We start from the raw sequence: 22,855 nt of genomic DNA, 5'->3' as shown, positions 1-22,855 counted from the left end.
GTGGAAGGAAAATGATACATGGTTTTCAAATTTTTTTACAAATAAAAAACTGAAAAGTGTGGCTTGCAAAGGTATTCAGCCCCCCTGAGTCAATACTTTGTAGAACCACCTTTCGCTGCAATTACAGCTGCATGTCTTTTGGGGTATGTCTCTACCAGCTTTGCACATCTAGAGACTGAAATTTTTGCCCATTCTTCTTTGCAAAATAGCTCAAGCTCAGTCAGATTGGATGGAGAGCGTCTGTGAACAGCAATTTTCAAGTCTTGCCAGAGATTCTCAATTGGATTTAGGTCTGGACTTTGACTGGGCCATTCTAACACATGAATATGCTTTGATCTAAACCATTCCATTGTAGCTCTGGCTGTATGTTTAGGGTCGTTGTCCTGCTGGAAGGTGAACCTCCGCCCCAGTCTCAAGTCTTTTGCAGACTCTAACAGGTTTTCTTCCAAGATTGCCCTGTATTTGGCTCCATCCATCCTCCCATCAACTCTGACCAGCTTCCCTGTCCCTGCTGAAGAAAAGCATCCGCACAGCATGATGCTGCCACCACCATATTTAACAGTGGGGATGGTGTGTTCAGGGTGATGTGCAGTGTTAGTTTTCCGCCACACATAGCGTTTTGAATTTAGGTCAAAAACTTCAATTTTAGTCTCATCTGACCAGAGCACCTTCCTCCACATGTTTGCTGTGTCCCCCACATGGCTTGTGGCAAACTGCAAACGGGACTTCTTATGGCTTTTTTTCAACAATGGCTTTCTTCTTGCCTTCCATAAAGGCCCGATTTGTGGAGTGCACGACTAATAGTTGTCCTGTGGACAGATTCTCCCACCTGAGCTGTGGATCTCTGCAGCTCCTCCAGAGTTACCATGGGCCTCTTGGCTGCTTCTCTGATCAATGCTCTCCTTGCCTGGCCTGTCAGTTTAGGTGGACGGCCATGTCTTGGTAGGTTTGCAGTTGTGCCATACTCTTTCCATTTTCGGATGATGGATTAAACAGTGCACCGGGAGATGTTCAAAGCTTGGGATATTTTTTTTATAACCTAACCCTGCTTTAAACTTCCCCACAACTTTATCCCTGACCTGTCTGGTGTGTTCCTTGGGCTTCATGATGCTGTTTGTTCACTAATGTTCTCTAACAAACCTCTGAGGCCTTCACAGAACAGCTGTATTTATACTGAGATTAGATTACACACAAGTGGACTCTATTTACTAATTAGGTGACTTCTGAAGGCAATTGGTTGCACTGGATTTTATTTAGGGGTATCAGAGTAAAGGGGGCTGAATACTTTTGCACGCCACACTTTTCAGTTTTTTATTTGTAAAAAAATATGAAAACCATGTATCATTTTCCTTCCACTTCACAATTATGCGCCAATTTGTGTTGGTCTATCACATAAAATCCCAATAAAATACATTTACATTTGTGGTTGTAACGTGACAAAATGTGGAAAAGTTCAAGGGGTATGAATACTTTTGCAAGCCACTGTAAGTATACCATTTTCTTCTAGGAAAAAGATAATAAATGATAAAACTTGCTAATAAATGATAAATGGTCACATCCCAAGATTATTTTGAACAGTTATTTGAAGGAGGAATTTTGAGTCATTCAGCCCTACATTCCACTAACCCCACCAAAATAATTTTCCTGAACCAATAGGACAAGAGTCTGGCATATGGATCTATAGTGAACAATCAAGCTCATTACAAGGCTAATGTCTCAGGATAAATGATGTACACAAACCCACAAATTTCTCTATCAAACTAAGTACAACCGAGACACCACTGCCGTTGCAATTTTTTACCGTGCAAACTGAAATAACATCTATTAAATAACATCTATATGAAATATAGTAACAAAATCAGCAATTGCAAACTGATTTATTTTCATCTACTTATATCCCTTATCCACAAAGTTGAAACTTCAATTTCAACTCTATATCCAACATCCACAAAAACATTTTCCTGTGGGTGCTTCAGATTTCTCTACCATTCATTTCCACCTCAATATCCACCTCACAGCACTGAAAAAATAACATTAGATATAGGAGGAATTGTTCTGCCGTCTCAGTTTAAGAATGCTACATTTAATTCTCTCAAGATTATGAATGGCAATCTTGTTGTTAATATTTTCCATGCAATTCAACTTACATTTGGAGCGTTGTGTGCAGGAAGGATGTCGAGGCTTTAGAGAGAGGCAGAAGAGGATCACCAGAATGTTGCCTGGATTAGAGTGTTGGCTATAAGGAGAGGTTGGTCAAACTTGGATTGTTTTCCCTGGAGCAGAAGCTGTGGGCAACCTGTTGGAAGCATGTCAAATTAGAAAATCAGAGTATTTTTCCAAGGGTGAAAATATAAAATACAAGAGGACTTATGTTTAAGGAGAGATAAGGAGTGGGGGAAAGTTTAAAGGAGATTTATGAGGCAGGTTTCTTTTATAAAAGTGCTGGGTTCCAGGAATATGCTGTCAGAAGAGGTGTTCGAACCAGTTACTTACAATTTTAATTTTTTTATTTTTTTTAAAAAGCATTTTGACACGATACTTGAACAAACAGAGAATGGAGGGATATAAGCCTACAGCATTAGTTTACATTGTCATCATTGTTGGCCAAAAAGCCTGCTCCTGCACTAATTATCACATTAGATCTGACTCTTCTTTAGGTACACCTTAGTCATTTTACACCTGCTTTTTTTAATTTAGTCCCTAAATCAATTGCTCATTCACATCTTTAGGTGTTTTAAAGACCTGATTCATTAGCCACAAATTTAGCTTCCCATGCCACTTTCCTCCTTCAGAATTTTGGCTGCATCCTATGCACCTTCAAAAGCTCTGATATGATTCTCGTTACAAATGTGCCAAAAAAAAGATATCCTTTGATTTTTAAATTATATTTTCTATCAGCCAGCTGTGTTCTGTGTGGCATTTTAAGGAAATGTGCAATGCAAAATTATTGCTCTACGATGCCATACACAGCTTCCAAACATTGGCTATTAATAATTGATACATTTGAACATAGAATTCCAGTTACACTAACAAAATCAAAATTAAACAAAGAATCTATCAAAAATCTAGTATTAAAACAATCAACATCTAAACAGCAATGCCCCTTCATAGTTAATACACAAAGACTTTACAAGACAATACAGAAAAAGTGCAGGACAGGGGCCGCGTACAGACATTAATGCAAATTACATCAAGAACAAGGGACATTGCAGGGATTGGACCATGAGAAAGACTGTTGGAAAAGCAAACATACTGGAAATGAACATCTGGACTGGCGAGCGTGATCAGGACTGGATAATACATGCAGGGGAGGGGTTATATGGTCCATGCAGAGGCATTTTCACAGAGTACACAATGGTGAAAAAGACAGGCCACCTTACTGTGATGATGAATGTTGCAAAAGGACAAAGGATCAGCGCCTCACCCACTGATTCTTCAATGAAAAGCAAGATTGCTCCATTGTTATACAAAGGAGCAAGCAAAATTCACATTAACCTTTCAAAAACTAGAATTAAATTTAGCCTGATAAATTTCACATTTAAAAAGCTTGCCTCTGTAAATGCATCACATTGCATCTGTAAGATCTCAGTTGCGGGTAACCTGCTCTTGACCCTCATACCAGGGATTCGATTCACTGTTTACAGGCTAGAGCAGGCATTGTTTATAGAGACTCATTAATCTAAATTTAAGTATTGACTTCCCATGCCCTATAATATAGATAGATAGATAGATAGATAGATAGATAGATAGATAGATAGATAGATGGATAGATCCTTTATTGTCATTCAGACCTTTCGGTCTGAACGAAATTATGTTGCCTGCAGTCATACACAGAATCAATAATAACAAAACATACAATAAACACAAATTAAACATCCACCACAGTGAGTTCACCAAGCACATCCTCACTGTGATGGAGGCAAAGTCTTAGTCTCCGTCTCTTCCCTCCTTGTTCTCCCTCTGCGCTGAGGCGATCGATCCAGGCCGAAGATGCCGCTCTCCAGTCCAGCGGACCTCCGTGGTGATGTCGCCGCCGCCGAAAGCCGGAACGCCGTCTCCGCTCCGAGACGGCCCGCCACAGTATCAGCTCCGGGCAGCCGCCCCAGCTCCAGGTCCTGCAGTCTCCGCTCCCTTCTTCAGTTTAATCAATCCTTTATTTCAATCTAATATTTTACTTAAAGTACAAAAACTTGGCCCACTTTATTGTACATTAACTGTATTAAAACTATGCATTTTCAATCCTAATGGTTCAATTGATTTAAAGTTATATAGCTGAAAATGATACTCGGTAGCAATAAGGGTTCATAATCCACATTACCAAACACCGCCCACCTTTAGCAATTCTTTTTAAACCAACCAGATTTTACTCAAGACATTAACTCCAAATACTGCCGAGTTAAGAGTTTCCCATTGAACTGCTGGGTGGGGCATTCCACAAGCAAGGACAAAACAAACTACTGAATAAAACTCCCAATGGCCCTCAGGCTAAGCTACAAACACCAGCACCAATGCAAAAACAAATTACACTACATCACCTAAATTTCTATGTTACAGATTAATTGGTGTAAACATATTCTGGCATGAGTTCGTCTCTTCTCACATTCACACAAACGCACTCAGGGCAGCAAGAAACCGACAGAGCACGCGACAGATCCCTTAAGCTTAGATTTAAATCACCCTCAGTATTCTTGCAAAATTCACAGAAGCATTACATTTCAGAACCCATACAAATTTTAACTGAAGTAACTATGCTTATAATTTTAGTCTGAAGCGGTTTGAACAAAAGGAAATTATGTTGAGACATGGGAATCCAAATTGAAGTCACTTGGGCATTTATTTTTCCAAGAAAACCAAACTTGAACATTGTAGCGAAAAACATGAATCATTTGAGGCAAACAGAAAGCAGCAGCAGTTTAGATTGAGAAAGGAAAGAGGCTGCACTATCCACATCATCCAACAGTTTCAGAAAGGCTGAAACTGAAGGTTTATGGACTCGTCAACAAATTTCACTCAAACTGATTTAAAGACTAATTATACCAGATTGAGCAGTTAATATCATATTGTAATAAATTTAAACCTTACAGACCCTTCACGTTCTGTATTTCAAATAGTTTTAGCAATGCATATAACTGTCAGTATCAAAGAAGAATAACATTACTGAGTACACCACTTATTTTAGGTATTAGCTAGCTCACCATTCAACATTTTTTTTCCCCCACGAAGGATATTTTCTTTTGAAAGAGACCAACTCAGAAATACCAGCTGTTTTTTTTTTTAAATGTCAGAGGGGTCCAGGGACAATCTACTACCACAATTAAGTCAACAGGCAGGACAATAAAATCCAATGTCCACTTAGAATTCCCGAATCAGAAGCCATAGATGAACAGCGCCGTTAGGCTACTGCTGAAAGCATGGGACACCGCTTTCAGGTCAGGCGATGCCCGAGCCTACAGTTCATCCAGGGCTAACCTGAAGGGGGGCATCAAGAAGGCCAAGCACTGCTATAAGCTAAGGATTGAGGAGCACTTCAATAACTCCGACCCCCGACGCATGTGGCAAGGCATCCAGGCCATCACGGACTATAGACCCACCAACACCACCCCCACATCCAGCGGCGCCTCCTTCCTTGAGGAGCTTAACCACTTTTATGGCCGCTTTGACAAGGACAATCCAGAGATGGCCATCAAGGCTGTGCTCCCTGCCGATCACCAGCCCCTCACACTCATCCCCTACAACGTGTACGTGGCACTGAGCAGGATTAATGCACGTAAGGCTGCTGGCCCTGACGGCATCCCCGGGCGCGTGCTCAGGGCCTGTGCCGTGCAGCTGACAGACGTCTGGACTGACATCTTCAACCTGTCACTTGCCCAAGCAGCTGTCCCCACGTGCCTTAAAACCACCTCCATCGTGCCGGTGCCAAAACACTCCACTGCGGCGAGCCTCAACGACTTCCGCCCAGTTGCACTTACTCCCATCATCATCAAGTGCTTCGAGAGGCTGGTCCTGGCACACCTTAAAGGCTGCCTACCTCCCACATTGGATCCCTATCAGTTCGCCTACCGCAAGAACAGGAGTACGGAGGATGCCATCTCAACGGCACTTCACTCAGCCCTCTCCCACCTCGACAACAGAGACACCTACGCAAGAATGCTGTTCATCGATTATAGCTCAGCATTCAACACCATTATATCCTCTAAACTGATCACCAAACCCGGCGACCTGGGCATCGACCCCTCCCTCTGCAACTGGATATTGGACTTTCTAACCAACAGACCCCAGTCTGTTAGGTTAGACAAGCACACCTCTTCAACCCTCACCCTGAACACCGGCGTTCCACAGGGCTGTGTGCTGAGCCCCCTCCTCTACTCCCTCTTCACCTACGACTGCATGGTACTAACACCATCATCAAGTATGCAGATGATACAACGGTGATTGGCCTCATCAGCAACAACGATGAGTCGGCCTATAGGGGGGAGGTCCAGCTCCTAGCAAAACTGGTTAGCCAACTTTCAGTTACTGTTTTTACAGCAACCTACTGAAGCTCACAAACATGTTCCATCAACTCTCAAAGTAACACTGTCTCAAAAAATCACCTATTCCAATTGGAAAGAATGACACCAAAGCTGATTATTTTATTTAGAATTTTGTTTTGTAAAATTTTAACTATAAAATTATCAGTTTCATTCCATATGATAGCTTGATTTATTGGTTGGCAAATATTCATTGGTTCGAGCATCTAGAAATGTATGAATGCTTTTATATCATACGAAAGCATTAGAACAAATCCTTACACAATGCCTGATGCAATATCCTTCTAACCAAATAAGATTTCAACAAAGCAGAACAAACAACTTCTCAAATAGATTTGCTCCACAAGTGCACAACCTCCATTTGGTGCCTCCTTGCTGCCCATACAAGCTCATAAACTTGACCTGGGGAGGAAACAAAAATCCAATCACACACTGCAGCCTCCAAGTATACTAACTAAATCCCAAAGGAGCTACATACAATTACAAAAAGACTCCTTAAATTATTGAAAATAGCATCCAATACTTTTGTAATGACCATCATACAATGCCATGCAAAAACAATTGTTGGAAACAGAGACACGGACAGATGAAGAGGAGACATCAGACCTGCAGGTATCTTCTGTGAGCATGCCACTGAAAGAACCACAGAACATTTCACAACGTCTGTATCGAACATGATGCCAAGTGAAATTAATCTCCTCTCCTGCATGTGACCTATTTCCTTCCATTCCCTGCATATAGAAACATAGAAAAATAGATGCAGGAGTAGGCCATTCAAGCCAACACCATCATTCAATATGATCATGGCTGATCATCTACAATCAGTACCCCGTTCCTGCTTTTTCCTCATCCCCTTGATTCCTTTAGCCCCAAGAGCTAAATCTAACTCTCTTGTAAAAATCCAGTGAATTAGCCTTCACTGCCTTCTGTGGCAGAGAATTCCACAGATTTTCCTCATCTCAGTCCTAAATGGCCTACCCCTTTTCTTAAAACATGACCCCTGGTTCTGGACTTCCCCAACATCAGGAATATTTTTCCCGCATCTAGCCTGTCCAATCCTTTAAGAACGTTATATGTTTTTATAAGATCCCTTCTCATCCTTCTAAATTCAAGTGAATACAAGCCCAGTCGACCATTCTTTCATCATATGTCAGTCCTGCCAACCCGGGAATTAACCTGGTAAACCTACGTTGCACTCCCTCAATAGCAATAATGTCCTTCCTAGAATTAGGAGACCAAACTTGCACACAATATTCCAGGTGCGGTCTCACCAGGGCCTTGTACAACTGCAGTAGGACCTCCTTGCTCCTAAACTCAAATCCTCTTGCAACGAAGGCCAATATGCCAATTGGTTTCTTCACTGCCTGTTGTACCTGCATGCTTACTTCCAGTGACTGATATACAAGCACACCCAGGTCTCGTTGCACCTCCCCTTTTCCTAATCTGACACCATTCAGATAATAATCTGCCTTCCTGTTCTTGCCACCAAAGTGGATAACCTCACATTTATCCACATTATATTCTATATGCCCACTCATCCAACCTATCCAAGTCACCGTGCAGCCTCAGAGCATCCTTATCGCAGCTCACACTGCCACCAAACTTTGTGTCATCCGCAAACTTGGAAATGTCACATTTAATTCCATCGTCTAAATCGTTGATATATATTGTAAATAACTGTGGTCTCAGCACCGAGCGTTGCGGCACCCACAAGTCACTGCCTGCCATTCTGAAAAGAAGCTGTTAATGCCTACTCTTTGCTTCCTGTCTGCCAACCAGTTCTCTATCCATGTCAATACCTTACCCCCAATACAATGTTCTCTAATTTTGCACACTAATCTCGTGTGGGATTTCTGGGAGATTGTTTGTGTCTTCCTTAGTGAAGACAGAACCAAAGTACTTTTGGTACTTTTGGTACAAAGAACCAAAGACAGTTTCACAACCTCCTCTCTAACTACTTTGAAGAAGTTCTCCTCCTCTCTCCGGAGACAGTTTCACAACCTCCTCTCTAACATCTCCGCAAGGCATGCCTACTTTGAAGAAGTTCTCCACCTCTCTCTGGAGACAGTTTCACAACCTCCTCTCTAACATCTCCTCAAAGTACTTGTTTAACTGTTCTACCATTTCCTCATTTCCCTTTATCAATTCACCTGTCTCTGATTGTAAGGAACCTATATTTGTCTTCACTAATCTTTCCCTTTCTACACATCTAAAGAAGCCATTTGTCAGTTTTTATATTCCCCGCAAGATTTCTTTCATGCTCTGTTTTCCCCTCTTAATTAATCCCTTTGTACTCTAAAGTTCTAAATTTCTCCCAGTCCTCCAGTTTGCTGCTTCCTCTGGCCCAATTATATGCATTTTCCTTGGATTTAACACTATCATTGATTTCCCTCGTCAGCCACGGTTGAGCCGCCTTCCCCGTTTTATTTTTTTGCCAGACAGCGATGAACAATTTTGGTGTTCATCCATTGCCATTGCATCTCCACCGTCAGCCCTTTAAGTATAATTTGCCAGACTATCCTAGCCAATTCCCATCTCATGCCTTCAAAGTCTCCTTTCTAGTTCAGGACTCTAGTCTCTGAATTAACCACGTCACTTTCTATCCTAATGCAGAATTCCACCATATTATGGTCAGTGTTGCCCAAGGGGCTTTGCACAACAAGATCGCTAACTAATCTTTCCTCATTACACAATACCCAGTCTAGGATGGCCTATCCACTAATCGCCTCTACTTATTGGTTTAAAAAACAATCCCATACACATTCCAGGAAATCCTCCTACTCAACGCTGCTACCAATTTGGTTGACCCAATCTATATATAGATTAAAGTCACCCATAATAACCACTGTATCTTTGCTACACGCATTCCTAATTTCCTGCTTGATGCTATCCCCAACCTCCCTACTGCTGTTTGGTGATCTGTATACAACTCCAACAAGCGTTTTCTGCCCTTTCGGCTATTTCGCAGTTCTACCCATATCAATTCTACAGCATCCAAGCTAATGTCTCTCCTTGCTATTGCATTAATCTCCTCTTTAACCAGCAATGCCACACCACCTCCTCTTCCTTTCTGTCTATCCTTCCTGAATATTGAATACCCCTGCATGTTTAGCTCCCAGCCTTGTCACCCTGGAGCCATGTCTCCATAATTCCAACTATATCATATTCCTTAACTACTATCTGCACATTCAATTCATCCCCCTTATTACGGATATCCACGTGCCTATTCAAAAGCGTCTCAAATGCCATAATCATAGTTACTGCCACCACCTTTTCACAAGCTTTCTCTATTGTGAAGAGTATCTGGACTCTCCGGTTTTATACAGGACCAGACAAATGCAGCCATGATGCTTAAACAGGTTAATTAGTTTGATTGTTATAATGCAGCCACTTTATTGAGCACAACACTTTTAAGTGTTAGATGCTACGAAGTGCTAACTGTGCTAATCGGGCAGTGCACAGTACCCGTTAGATTCCACAGCTGTGAACTGCACGAATTGAATTAGCTGTTACTGACTTTGATGGAGGCCTTGGTGAAATGACAGATGGTACAAGTGTACATTAGGACTATTTTCCTAACATAACTCAGAGAAAGAGAAGGAAAAAAAAACAGGAATTTGGATTAACTTGAGCTTTACAGATGTAATTTATTTTAAGTGGCAACGAGCAAATATCTTGTACATCAAGACTTTGTTTCTCTAATCCTATTATTCCTGTTATTACTGTACAATCTGCTATGCTACTAATTTAGTATTACATTTACAACCAACTTCTAAGATTACCAGAACAGTTATGATCATGGATATAGAAACATAGAAAATAGGTGCAGGAGTAGGCCATTCGGCCCTTCGAGCCAGCACCGCCATTCAATATGATCATGGCTGATCATCCAGATTCAGTGCCCCGTTCCTGCTTTCTCCCCATATTCCTTGATTCCGTTAGCCCTAAGAGCTATATCTAACTCTTTCTTGAATACATCCAGTAAATTGGCCTCCAATGCCTTCTGTGGCAGAGAATTCCAGATTCACAACTCTGGGCGCAAAAGTATTTCCTCATCTCAGTCCTAAATGCCTACCCCTTATTCTTAATTATATATATTTCCACAATACTGATGGCAGAGTGTCTTTCACCTTTTGCTGGGCGCAAATGCCTGCAGGTATCCCTGTGGCCACCTGGCATTCTAATTCCCTAAAGATATTTCCCCATAGGTAGGTGTGTTTAAGAACATTAAGAAAGGATTGCACCATATATGAGGAAAGTACATTCTAGTTTTGCACCCGTCATGCACCTTCTTTCATCTGATCCTACTTTAACCGTGAAATACAGATTTTGTGGTGCATCAATATCAATAAATCCGTACCAAAAGTTTTACTATTTTTAGCTGATCCACTGACAGGAAGAATATTCAAATACTCAAATTGCCAGCCACAGCTATTCCTTATTTACTCCGTATTTAGATCAGCTATTGTTGCCCACACTAAGACTGAAGTTAATGTTAAAATGTCTTTCACACCTTTTCAGGTATTTCAGTTGTAGTTCTATTATAGCTGGCTTTTTTGTAAACATTCATCTAGTTTAGGTTTGATAAACAAATGAGAATCAACAAATTAAAAATTGGTCAAAAAGATGAATAGAATTTGATATTATCCTCAAGTTCGCCGCCGACACCAAAGTTGTTGGACGAATTACAGATGGTGTTGAGTCAGAGTATAAAAGTGAGATTGATCGACTGACGAAATGGTCAGCACAATAACCTGGCTCTCAATATCAGTAAGACCAAGGAATTGATTGTGGACCTTGGAAGAGGAAGGATGAGGACCCATAATCCTGTCTATGTCGACTGGATGATAGCGCAGAGTCAAAAGCTTCAAATTCCTGGTTGTGCATATCTCTGAAGATCTTTCCTGGACCCAGCACACTGATGCAGTTGTAAAGAAAGCACATCAACATCTTTACTTCCTGAGATTACAGAGATTCGGTATGTCAGAGCGGATTCTCTTGAACTTCTACAGGTGTACAGTAGAGAGCATATTGACTGGTTGCATCACGGCCTGGTTCAGAAACTTGAATGCCCAGGAGCGAAGAAGACTGCAAAAAGTTGTGAACACTGCCCATCCATCACGGTTTCTGACCTCTCCACCATCGGAGGGATTTACTGGAGTCGCTGCCTCAAAAAGGCAGCCAACATCAGAGGCCCACACAATCATTTTACCCGTCATCAGGAAGGTGGTACATGAGTCTGAAAACTATAACGTCGAGGTTCAGGAACAGCTTCTTCTCAATCGTCATAAGGCTATTAAACACTACAACATCAAATAAATTCTCATTTACATAGACTATTATTGTTATTAATGCACTATTATTGTTTGTTATGTGTATGTATGCATGTGTGTGTATATAAACACACTGAACTTTTTTTCTCATTTATTACATCGTTTACAGTGTATACATATGTTCACATATTCTGTTGTGCTGCTGCAACTAAGAATTTAATTGTTCTATCTGGGACATATGACAACAAAACACTCTTGACATTGACAAAAATAGATTGGAAATATTGTAACGGTTATATTCTGCAAAGTCTTGAAACAGATTTAGAAATGTTGTAACCCATTGAGAAATGTGGAGGGTGGGGGAGAATTCATATCAACCTAGTTGATAATGAATGCAAAATTAATCTAAACATAATATTTAAATAAAGCATGGCTACCTTTCAGTGATATCAGCACGTCTGTCTGAAAGTCCTGGTGAAGAACTATGTTTTGTGGATCATATGCCTTGACTGCATCAGTCCTGTTCCACAAGCTTTGGTGAAAGCAAACTTCCCATAAATGTTTCTTGCATAAAACTAAAATTGCTCTTAAAATTATATGTTTGGACTGTGTATTTAGAAAACCTACACAGACAATAAGGTAAGTTACAAGAATTTGGTTCATGTTCTGTATTAAGTTATTTGCGCTGGCAGTAATCAGAAACTTTATAATTGGTTTCACTAACCACCATTTTATCATTATTATTGATTGCATTGTGTGGGCATTGCAACAGAGCCACTGTTTGTGCCATCCCTAATTGGTCACAGAAGGTGGCAGTCATGGTAGTTCCAGCACTAATGAATTGAGATCTCCAGGATTCAGACCCAACAATCTATTTCCAAGTATGTAACAGAGAACAATCTGTAGATGGGATTCCAATGTAATTGCTGTCCTTTTACCCAATATGCTTGGAGAGTATCTGCAGTGCCTTTTGTAAATATTATATGCTGCACGCATGAGAGCGGGAATATTGAGGCTGATACATTTGATTTGATAGAATTTATTTGCCACACAACCAGGGTCGGTGGAATTTGGGTTGTCAGCAGCGGTACAATAATAAAGAACACACAGCCACAATAAAAAATGTAACACAAACATCCACCACAGCATTCATCACTGTGGTGGAAGGCACAAAATTTGGCCAGTCCTCCTCCATTTCCCCCCCCCCGTGGACAGGACCAGAGTCCAGAGTCAGTCCAGGATCGGCTCTTCCTCACCGGAGACCGCGACTTTAAGTTGGTGTAGGCCGCAGGCCGGCGGTCAAGTTTTAAAATCTCCGCCGCTGCCAGAAGCACCGTAGACTGCAGGGCCGGCGGTCGAAGCTCCCCTCCAGGGGTGATGTTAAGTTCACTCCGGGCCCGCGGTAGAAGTTGGCCGCGGGCCGGCAGTGGTGGCTTCTTCTTCCCCCCCCGGGTCCCCCACGAGGGATCCCGGGCTGTAGACGCCGCATCAGCTGGAACTCTGCAGACCGCGGCTTCAGGCTGCCGCGGGCCAGCAAAACGGAGCGCTCCCCTCCGGCGAGCCCCAGCGAGGGCTCACCCGCTCCACGCCGAGAGTCCACGTTGCGCCCGCCGCTGAAGCCCCGGGCGCGTCTCCGTGGAAAGGCCGCGCCGATCCTTGATGTTAGGCCACGGGGGAGGCGACCTGGAAAAAGTCGCCTCTCCATGGAGGAGGCGACCGAAGCGGTTTCCCCCCCACACCACCCCCCACACAAAACACACCGAGAAACATCAAAAACATACTTTAAAACATACTAAAAAAAAAATTTTTAAGTTGAAAAAACTAACGCGCTGCTGACATGGCTGCTGCCATAGATGATTATGTATGGTGCAATCTTGTACTTGAAGCATCTCGTTTTTTCTTTCCCACAGATTCGACATGGCCTGCTAAATATTTCTAGTATTTCCTGCATTTATTACTAACTAGGTTTTTTTGGGATTTGCTGTCAGTCTGCATACCCACTTTCACAATGTACTAACTCCTAAAAGAAGCACCACTGGAGGTCAGTAATATACTCCAAGAAATTATGTCATCTGCAAAAGGAGAGCAGTAAAGAAAGTGGGTCCCAAAGAAGCATTTTGAAATTTAACAATGTCTCATTTGAGATGTCAGCAAACTCCAATTTATTATGAACTTTTGTCGAAATGTTTAATCGGAAATAACCCGAAATTCATTCTAGAATTCTACAAATAGTTTGCTTGCAACTTCTTGCTCATGAAGTTACCAGTTAGCAATTTAGCTCTATTGACACCACAGGAATTATTCCGCCATATGGGTACGGGCATGCAGTCGCCTCCTGTGGCTTCATAACATCCTCAAAAGCAATGAACACAATTTATGTTTAAAGTTCTGGTGCATCAAGTCTTAGCCAATCTTGTGCTCAAGTTACTGGGCAATGAATGCACAGCAACTGATAAACAATTGGCTAATATCACAGGAAAATACTGGCAAGTCCACGTGGAACTGCTGGCATTCCCACAAGTGCCACCACATACATGATTCTCCCACAAAATTCATGAACCTACTGGATCCTCTTTGGCAACCTTTTGGGCAGAGTCAGGTCACACATGTGTACTGATGTACAGTGGAATACTATGTTTTGCTTGCTATCCAAAACGATCAGAAATATACATAAAAACAATCAAGCCAAATTCAAGCACAATAGGTAGAACAAAGGGAAAGATACAGCATGCACAATATAGCTCTCAGCACTGTCACACAGCTGTTCCAGAGACAAAGTCCAAGGTCTGCAATAAGGTAGAGAATCGGACTTTACGCAAGCTTACGGAAGGACCATTCAGAAGCCTAATTACAGAGGGGAAGTCTGGTAGTGCATGCTTACAAGCTTCTGCATCTTCTATCCAATGGGAGCAGGAGGATTGATTGGGGTGAGAAAGGTTGTTGATTTTGTTGGCTGCATTCCACGGCAGCATGAAGTGATGTATTGGGTGAGATCCACAACTCTTGGCATTAAAAGGAAATTATTTTGACCCAATCTATTAAATGTTTTTCGGTTGCAATCTGCAGAACAGATGAGGAAGAAACAGTGGATGTGATGTGTTTGGAATCCACACAAGATTGGAAGTAGATTAATGGCACAGCTGGAGCAGGGGGCAAAAAAAATAAATAGGAATGGACCATTTACAGAACGAGAGATTGTGATTGGTGAGATGCTACTTTAGTAGAGCGAAAAGTATTTTGTAAACAGTGAGAGATTGAAGGTTTGCGTTTAAAGGGACCTGGAAGTCCTTGTACAGGAAATTACTGAAATTTAGCATGCAGACACAGAGACAGTTAGGAAGTCAAGTGGTACATAGATCTTTATTGCAAGAGGCTTGTAGTGCAAGCATAAGGATTCCTTACTGCAATTAGATAGAAACATAGAAAATAGGTGCAGGAGTAGGCCATTCGGCCCTTCAAGCCTGCACCGCCATTCAATATGCTCATGGCTGATCATCTAACTCAGTATCCTGTACCTGCTTTCTCTCCATACCCCCCCGATCCCTTTAGCCACAAGGGCCACATCTAACTCCCTCTTAAATATAGCCAATGAACTGGCCTCAACTACCTTCTGTGGCAGGGAGTTCCAGAGATTCACCACTCTCTGTGTGAAAAATGTTTTTCTCATCTTGGTCCTAAAGGATTTCCCCTTTATCCTTAAACTGTGACCCCTTGTTCTGGACCTCCCCAACATCGGGTACAATCTTCCTGCATCTAGCCTGTCCAACCCCTTAAGAATTTTGTAAGTTTCTATAAGATTCCCCCCTCAATCTTCTAAATTCTAGCGAGTACAAGCCAAGTCTATCCAGTCTTTCTTCATATGAAAGTTCTGACATCCCAGGAAAAAGTCTGGTGAACCTTCTCTGTACTCCCTCTATGGTGAGGGAGTACAGAGAAGGTCTCGTTGCATCTCCACTTTTCCTAATCGGCCACCATTCAGGTAATAGTCTACTTTCCTGTTTTTGCCACTAAAGTGGATAACCTCACATTTATCCACATTATACTGCATCTGCCATGCATTTGCCCACTCACCTACCAAGTCATCTTGCAGCCTCCTAGCATCCTCCTCACAGCTAACACTGCCCCCCAGCTTCGTGTCATCCGCAAACTTGGAGATGTTACATTCAATTCCCCCGTCCAAATCATTAATATATATTGTAAATAGCTGGGGTCCCAGCACTAAGCCTTGCGGTACCCCACTAGTCACTGCGGTACCCCACTAGTCACTGCCTGCCATTCTGAAAAGGACCCGTTAACTCCTACTCTTTGCTTCCTGTCTGCCAACCAGTGATCTATCCACATCAATACTGAACCCCCAATACCGTGTGCTTTAAGTTTGTATACTAATCTCTTATGTGGGACCTAGTCGAAAGCCTTCTGAAAGTCCAGATATAACACATCCACTGGTTCTCCCTTATCCACTCTACTGGTGCGATCGCACCTCACTCTTTACAAATCTGATCACCACCACCCCCCCTCACCCCCACCCCTCCCCACAAAAGAACATCAAGAAAATCTAACAAGCAAGTGGTCATAGTGTCAAAATAAAGGATTAGCCATTCAGTCAGAGATGAGAATAAATCTCTTTAATATAGGGTAATGCTATACCTAAAACACAGCTGTTGACGCTCAATCACTGAACAATGTTTTACTATTAAAAGGAGCCAAGAGATTTGGGGTTAGAACAAAATTGGTGCAGAGGTAAAATACCTGGTATAATCCAACTGAATGTCCTTCTGCCTTTATTTATATATTTTTCAACTCCAGGGACAGAGCATGAATTTTATGTAATTTTCCAGCAACTGCTTTGCGAAAATTAACTCAGAAAACTGGTCACATTAAATCTGGTATAACAGGAGCTTTGCCACTCATTTCAATGGAAGGGAGGAACATGTGAAAAGATAAATATTACTTGCATTGTTTTTCATTGCATACAATATAGAGCAGAGAAAAGTACAATACACAATACAATGAATGTGTCCACCATAATGCCAAGATGAACTAATTTAAGCTGCCTGCACATGATCCATATCGCCCCACAATCTCTGCATAGCCAAAACCCTCGTAAACATCATTATCGTATCTGAATTCACCCTGGCAGCATGTTCCTGGCACCCATCACCCTGTTTAAAGAACTTGCCCCGCACATCTCCTTGAAACTTTGCCCCACAGTTAAAATGTTCCACGGAAAGCCAATACTTGCAGAACGATTGCAGATAATCCAGGCTACAAAATCATGCCACTGAATGTAACTCCCTAATCGGATAGGCTGGATCGGGGAATTGCTTCCATATTTTTTCCTCTTACCAAATGCTGATGCAAAGCAATAATTATAATTCTCTAAATTAATAAATAAAAGCTTTAGTCACCCTAAAAACAAGCTAATTAACACAACATATTTAAACACTAAACTACACTATAGCGTCCGCAAGTTTGAGTCGAAGGCCATGGCTTATACTTATTCTGTTGATCTCTGCAATTGCAGAGGACTGCACAACAGGCTTCAATACCTTAACCCGAGGAGAGCGGCAGGATGTAGTTGTGGAGAAAATGTTTATTAGCCCAATTTCATGATAAAAAACGTTCTGGAGAGGCCATGTATAAATAAATGACCTGCTAATATTAAAGTCCCAAAGAAGAGGAGCCATTTGGTTAAATTACTATATTTTTAAGTGAACAGGCAACTCGTCAAACACCATTTACTGTTAAAACTATATCTATCACAACATCATTCTAAGCAGAATCCAGATACCACATTGAGCAACAGCAAGTTGGCGGTTAAGTTACCTGTAATCACAATTACACAACAAGAGTCATATGGATTGCAGTTTCAGTTGTGAGTAATCTAAGTAATAAGTCACGTAACAATAGATTGCAATTCCACTGAAATTGTTTAGCACACATGACTCAAAAGCAAAAATGCAGGCAAACTTTGTTTTGGTCTTGCCTTCAATTTCCAATTAACCAAATTGAATTTTACTCACAATCATTCATGCGAGGCTTTCTGCAACAGCTAGATTTGTACAAGCGAGGAGCCCGGCCAATTATGTAATACAATGCGCAATCTCCTTCAATGCTTGAAGATTCTATGATTCCGTTTATCATATCAACAATACCAAATAAATAAAGAAGAAACATTAAAATTAAGTGCACAACTGTAAAGTCTGTGAACACAAGAGGTTGTAATGCTGAAGCGACTTCCACTGTCTCCTTCTCCACCCCACCCCCACACACTTGTTCTCACTCCCAATTTCTCAAACAGTACTCCAAAACTCAACAGCTGGCCGGCAGAAGGCGCCGAGGTGGCGGCCGGTTTCGCTGCCCGGTCCCGGCAGCCACTCGCAGCCACCTGAGCGAGTTGCTGGCATGATCCCCGACCCCCTCCTTCCCAACCCTCCTGCTCTCCCCGCTACTTTACCCAGTGGCGCTGTCCTTTTACAGCCGCTGTACTGAAGGATAGCCAAGTCTATTTTTCTTGGCTAACAATCTAGCCTTCAGCCTCCAAGACGCAGGTAAATTTTCGGGCAAAAAACAGCGTCTTCTCTGTTACGGTATTTTATTTCAATTAATTATATTCAGGCAACACACTTGCACACACACTTGCATGCAAAGCAAGATTCTACAAACAGGATTAGATTAATGACCACTTAATTTTAAAGACAAATTAGGTGGTTATTCATCTTTTTCTGTGTGTAGAATTTTGCTGTATATGTTTGTAATGGTTGCGTGATAAATGCTATTTAGACACTGGGAAAACTATCTTTATTAGGGCATGTTTTAAATCCACCTCACTGTTTTACATTTCATGCAAAGGAAAACAACTCCAATAATCCATCACTAGTCTGAACTGTCAGCCAAAAGCAAGTGTTCAAATCCTGTTGGGAGTCTCAAGTCCACAACTTTGACTTAGACTACCACCAGGACAAAGTTGTTACTTTTATGACTGGAGTCTATTTTGTAAACAACCGTTATACAAACAACTTTAGAAAAAATATGCATCACCAGGTGTAGTATTTCAATGCAACTTCCAAGGAAATCTACATTACAAAATACAGTGGTAATACTGATACTATCTTAAAATAAGTGTGCCAGTGATTAGACGAGTTGGTTACAGATGATCGCTCCATTTATCTGCAGTTTCAAATGCAATCTACATGTGAAACATCCACATCTAAAAAAAGCTATTCTTTGCTATTTCCACTTTTCAAATAAATCAATAAATGGAAATTGCATCATTTATTTCTGGACCAAAAAAGTGTATCAACAATAAGCATAGGCAGCAAGATTATCATACTTGTAAATTAGTACGGAATTACCCTAAATCTAGTTCGGAATTTTCACTTTAAGTGTTAAAAGCTCGATTGTATACCACATTTAATTCTGTTGGGAATTAGATTTAGGCACTGAAAAATGCTGCAATTGACTTAATGAATAATGAGCACAGACTGGTCAAATAAAACTATGGAATATTTTTAATTCATGATTGAATTCTAGAATGCAAGGCTTCCTCACGCTTTCAGTTTGGCCATACTATAACGCTCCCCAAGTGTCAGATATCCTTCAATGAAAGAACTGTTAAGTCACCAGACTGCAGATTCAAAAACTATTCAACCCCAGAACACAAAAAAACAAACAAGATTTGACAAGCCAGTTCAGTTATAAGGGGCAGCACGGTAGCGCAGCATTAGAATTGTCGCCTTACAGCGCTTGCAGCACTGGAGACGCAGATTCGATCCAGACCACGGGTGCTGTCTGTACGGAGTTTGTACATTCTCCCCGTGGATTTTCTCTGAGATCTTCGGTTTCCTCCCACACTCCAAAGACGTACAGGTTTGTAGGTTAATTGGTTTGGTATAAGTGTAAATTTTCCCTAGTATGTGTAGGATACTGCTTCTGTGTGGGGATCGTTCGGCTCGGTGGGCCGAAGGGCCTGTTTCCGCACTGTATCATTAAACTAAACTATACTGCTATGTGTGTGCTATTTTCAGACTTAGAAACATAGAAAATAGGTGCAGGAGTAGGCCATTCGGCCCTTCAAGCCTGCACCGCCATTCAATATGATCATGGCTGATCATCCAACTCAGTATCCTGTACCTGCCCTCTCTCCATACCCCCTGATTCCTTTAGCCACAAGGGCCACATCTAACTCCCTCTTAAATATAGCCAATGAACTGGCCTCAACTACCTTCTGTGGCAGGGAGTTCCAGAGATTCACCACTCTCTGTGTGAAAAATGTTTTTCTCATCTCGGTCCTAAAGGATTTCCCCTTTATCCTTAAACTGTGACCCCTTGTCCTGGATCTCCCCAACATCGGGAACAATCTTCCTGCATCTAGCCTGTCCAACCCCTTAAGAATTTTCTAAATTTCTATAAGATCCCCCCTCAATCTTCTAAATTCTAGCGAGTACAAGCCGAGTCTATCCAGTCTTTCTTCATATGAAAGTCCTGACATCCCAGGAATCAGTCTGGTGAACCTTCTCTGTACTCCCTCTATGGCAAGAATGTCTTTCCTCAGATTTGGAGATCAAAACTGTACGCAATACTTCAGGTGTGGTCTCACCAAGACCCTGTACAACTGCAGTAGAATCTCCCTGCTCCTATACTCAAATCCTTTTGCTATGAATGCCAACATACCATTCGCTTTCTTCACTGCCTGCTGCACCTGCATGCCTACTTTCAATGACTGGTGTACCATGACACCCAGGTCTCGTTGCATCTCACCTTTTCCTAATCGGCCACTTTCCTGTTTTTGCCACCAAAGTGGATAACCTCACATTTATCCACATTATACTGCATCTGCCATGCATTTGCCCACTCACCCAGCCTATCCAAGTCACCTTGCAGCCTCCTAGCATCCTCCTCACAGCTAACACTGCCCCCCAGCTTCGTGTCATCCGCAAACATGGAGATATTGCATTCAATTCCCTCGTCCAAATCATTAATATATATTGTAAATAGCTGGGGTCCCAGCACTGAGCCTTGCGGTACCCCACTAGTCACTGCCTGCCAATCTGAAAAGGACCCTTTTACTCCTACTCTTTCCCACTTTTAACCCAAGTCCTTCCCAAATTCTCAGAGATACTGCCTGAGCCGCTGAGTTACTCCAGCATTTTGTGTCTATCTTTGGGAGTAAAAGATCGCACGTCAAGGCTCTTAATGGATGTCCCCCCCAATCATAAACAATATTAAATCTTAAAACAATGAGTAAAATGAGTTTTCTGTTCATTAACATTTGCAGTTCCTGGACCTTGATGTGCTCATTGGAGGCTGTGCTTCCTGCATTGTTTTTTGAAGAGAATTCTGGGGTCCACTGCCAAACTCTACATTATGTGATGGAGATTCGTGAACATGCTAAAGTTCGTTCTGCACCACTTTAACATACTCCAGAATTTACAAACTTGATCAGACCATATTCCACTACTAGCAAACCAATGTTTTCATCCCATCAAGGGGTTATCCAACATAACTGGGGGAAATACCAGAATTAACAACAAAATAAACTAAAATTAAGTCATATTACACAATTCAAAAGTGAAAATAATGAGGTTCATGGGAAGAATTGTACCAAGTTGATACAAGCCCTTTGGGTAAATGCCCTACACTTCGGTAAATATTAGCTTACTGTATTTTCTCCCATAAATTAATTCAAAACAAACAGATCTAAAATTAGAGCACAAGTGTAATAAATTGGACAAGTATTAGTGGAGCTATGTGTAGTATGTTAGTAGCATTGGTCATGATTATGGGCATCTTGAAGGAAAAGAATCCAGGAAAATCAGATTTGAAAGACCATGGAACATGCTATGGAAAGCAACAATTGACCATGGATGAAAGCTTGAAAATCTAACAAACAGAAAAGCCCTGTATGCCTAGAGTTCAAACATGAATGCAATTCATAATTCATTTAGTCAATAGTCAGATTTATTCGTCACGTGCACAGTAAAGTGCAGTGAAATGCTGCAGCATGAGAAAAAAGTTGCGGAACAATACTGCAATAATGTCACATAAAAGCATCTTTTACCAATAAATTGGTTTCAAGCATACAAGTTGCATCCGTGCAACATTTATTTTTCTTAGATGCGGTATTCAAATCAACCGGCAAGCCCAGCATTTATTGCCCATCCTGAAAGACTGGAGGGATGGGAGGAGAGGTAATTTTTGGAAAGGATTAGCCCAAGCTATGGGTATTTCACCAGCAAAGGAAGAAAAAGCAACAGGGGCACATGCACAAAGCAACATTATCAGAGCCCTAAAAACACATATACTGCATGGTTTCATCACAGTACAGCATCCCAAGTGGAAAGAATAATAACATTTAATTTCTAGTAATTCAAATGGATATAAATAGCAAATCTCCAAAATTAATTCCTTCAATTAGTGGCACAGCAACCCAAATGAAGCACTACTTTAATATGTGCACAAAACTAATTTCAGAAATGCAGACTCCAAGAGCACAAGACATTAAATTAAAACTATGAAGAATTCTTTAAAAGAGAAATTGAAGACATTTCTCAAATACTACTTATAGCAAAAGTATCAAAACAGCATGAATTAGTAAGTGAAAGCATGACAGAATAAAAGTCCAGGAAATAGAGAGTGGAAAATTCAAAACTGAGGAACATCCAAAAACTGTTGATGTGCAAAAGGTACAAGAGTTTTGAGATAAGGTCTACATCAGTGCATTAGTTTAGTAATCTGATTAGTCATTCAGACTCCTGGATTTTTGAAACAGAAAATATATTCAATGTCTTGGCAGCAGAGGATTCAAAAATTAAATTAAAAAGATCTATATTCAAAATGATGGCCCAAAAAAAAGTAATAAAAGTCTGACGGATTTCCGTACAGAATCCAATTAGTTCACTGGTGTTTCTATTATTTTCAACCAGTCAAGCCGATCAACACGATTGACTCCAAATTATCTTCTTAAGTGGCCAAGCAATTAGATATATCAAGCACATTCCCAAGTCAACTATAATTGGGCAACAACCACTTCCACTTCCTCAAAATTAATAT

The 22,855-nt window shown here is 41.3% G+C and overlaps 1 protein-coding gene across 8 annotated transcripts in view; it reads right to left on the bottom strand.

Moving 5' to 3' along the window:
• The window catches only part of ncoa2 (nuclear receptor coactivator 2), a 296,823-nt gene that overhangs the window by 269,951 nt on the left and 4,017 nt on the right, over positions 1 to 22,855 (bottom strand). For 6 of the 8 annotated variants that reach the window (XM_033019338.1, XM_033019334.1, XM_033019337.1 and 3 more), the window contains exon 2: positions 2,148 to 2,296. The exons of the other annotated variants lie outside the window; for them this stretch is intronic. The gene's annotated coding sequence lies outside the window, so the exon portion shown is untranslated. The remainder of the gene's footprint in view (positions 1 to 2,147; positions 2,297 to 22,855) is intronic. 8 annotated transcript variants of the gene reach the window in all.

The sequence above is a fragment of the Amblyraja radiata genome, chromosome 4 (assembly GCF_010909765.2).
Source record: "Amblyraja radiata isolate CabotCenter1 chromosome 4, sAmbRad1.1.pri, whole genome shotgun sequence".
Lineage (NCBI taxonomy): Eukaryota > Metazoa > Chordata > Chondrichthyes > Rajiformes > Rajidae > Amblyraja > Amblyraja radiata.
The sequence above is the reverse complement of the archived record's forward strand: the minus strand, read 5'-3'. Positions and strand labels throughout refer to the sequence as shown.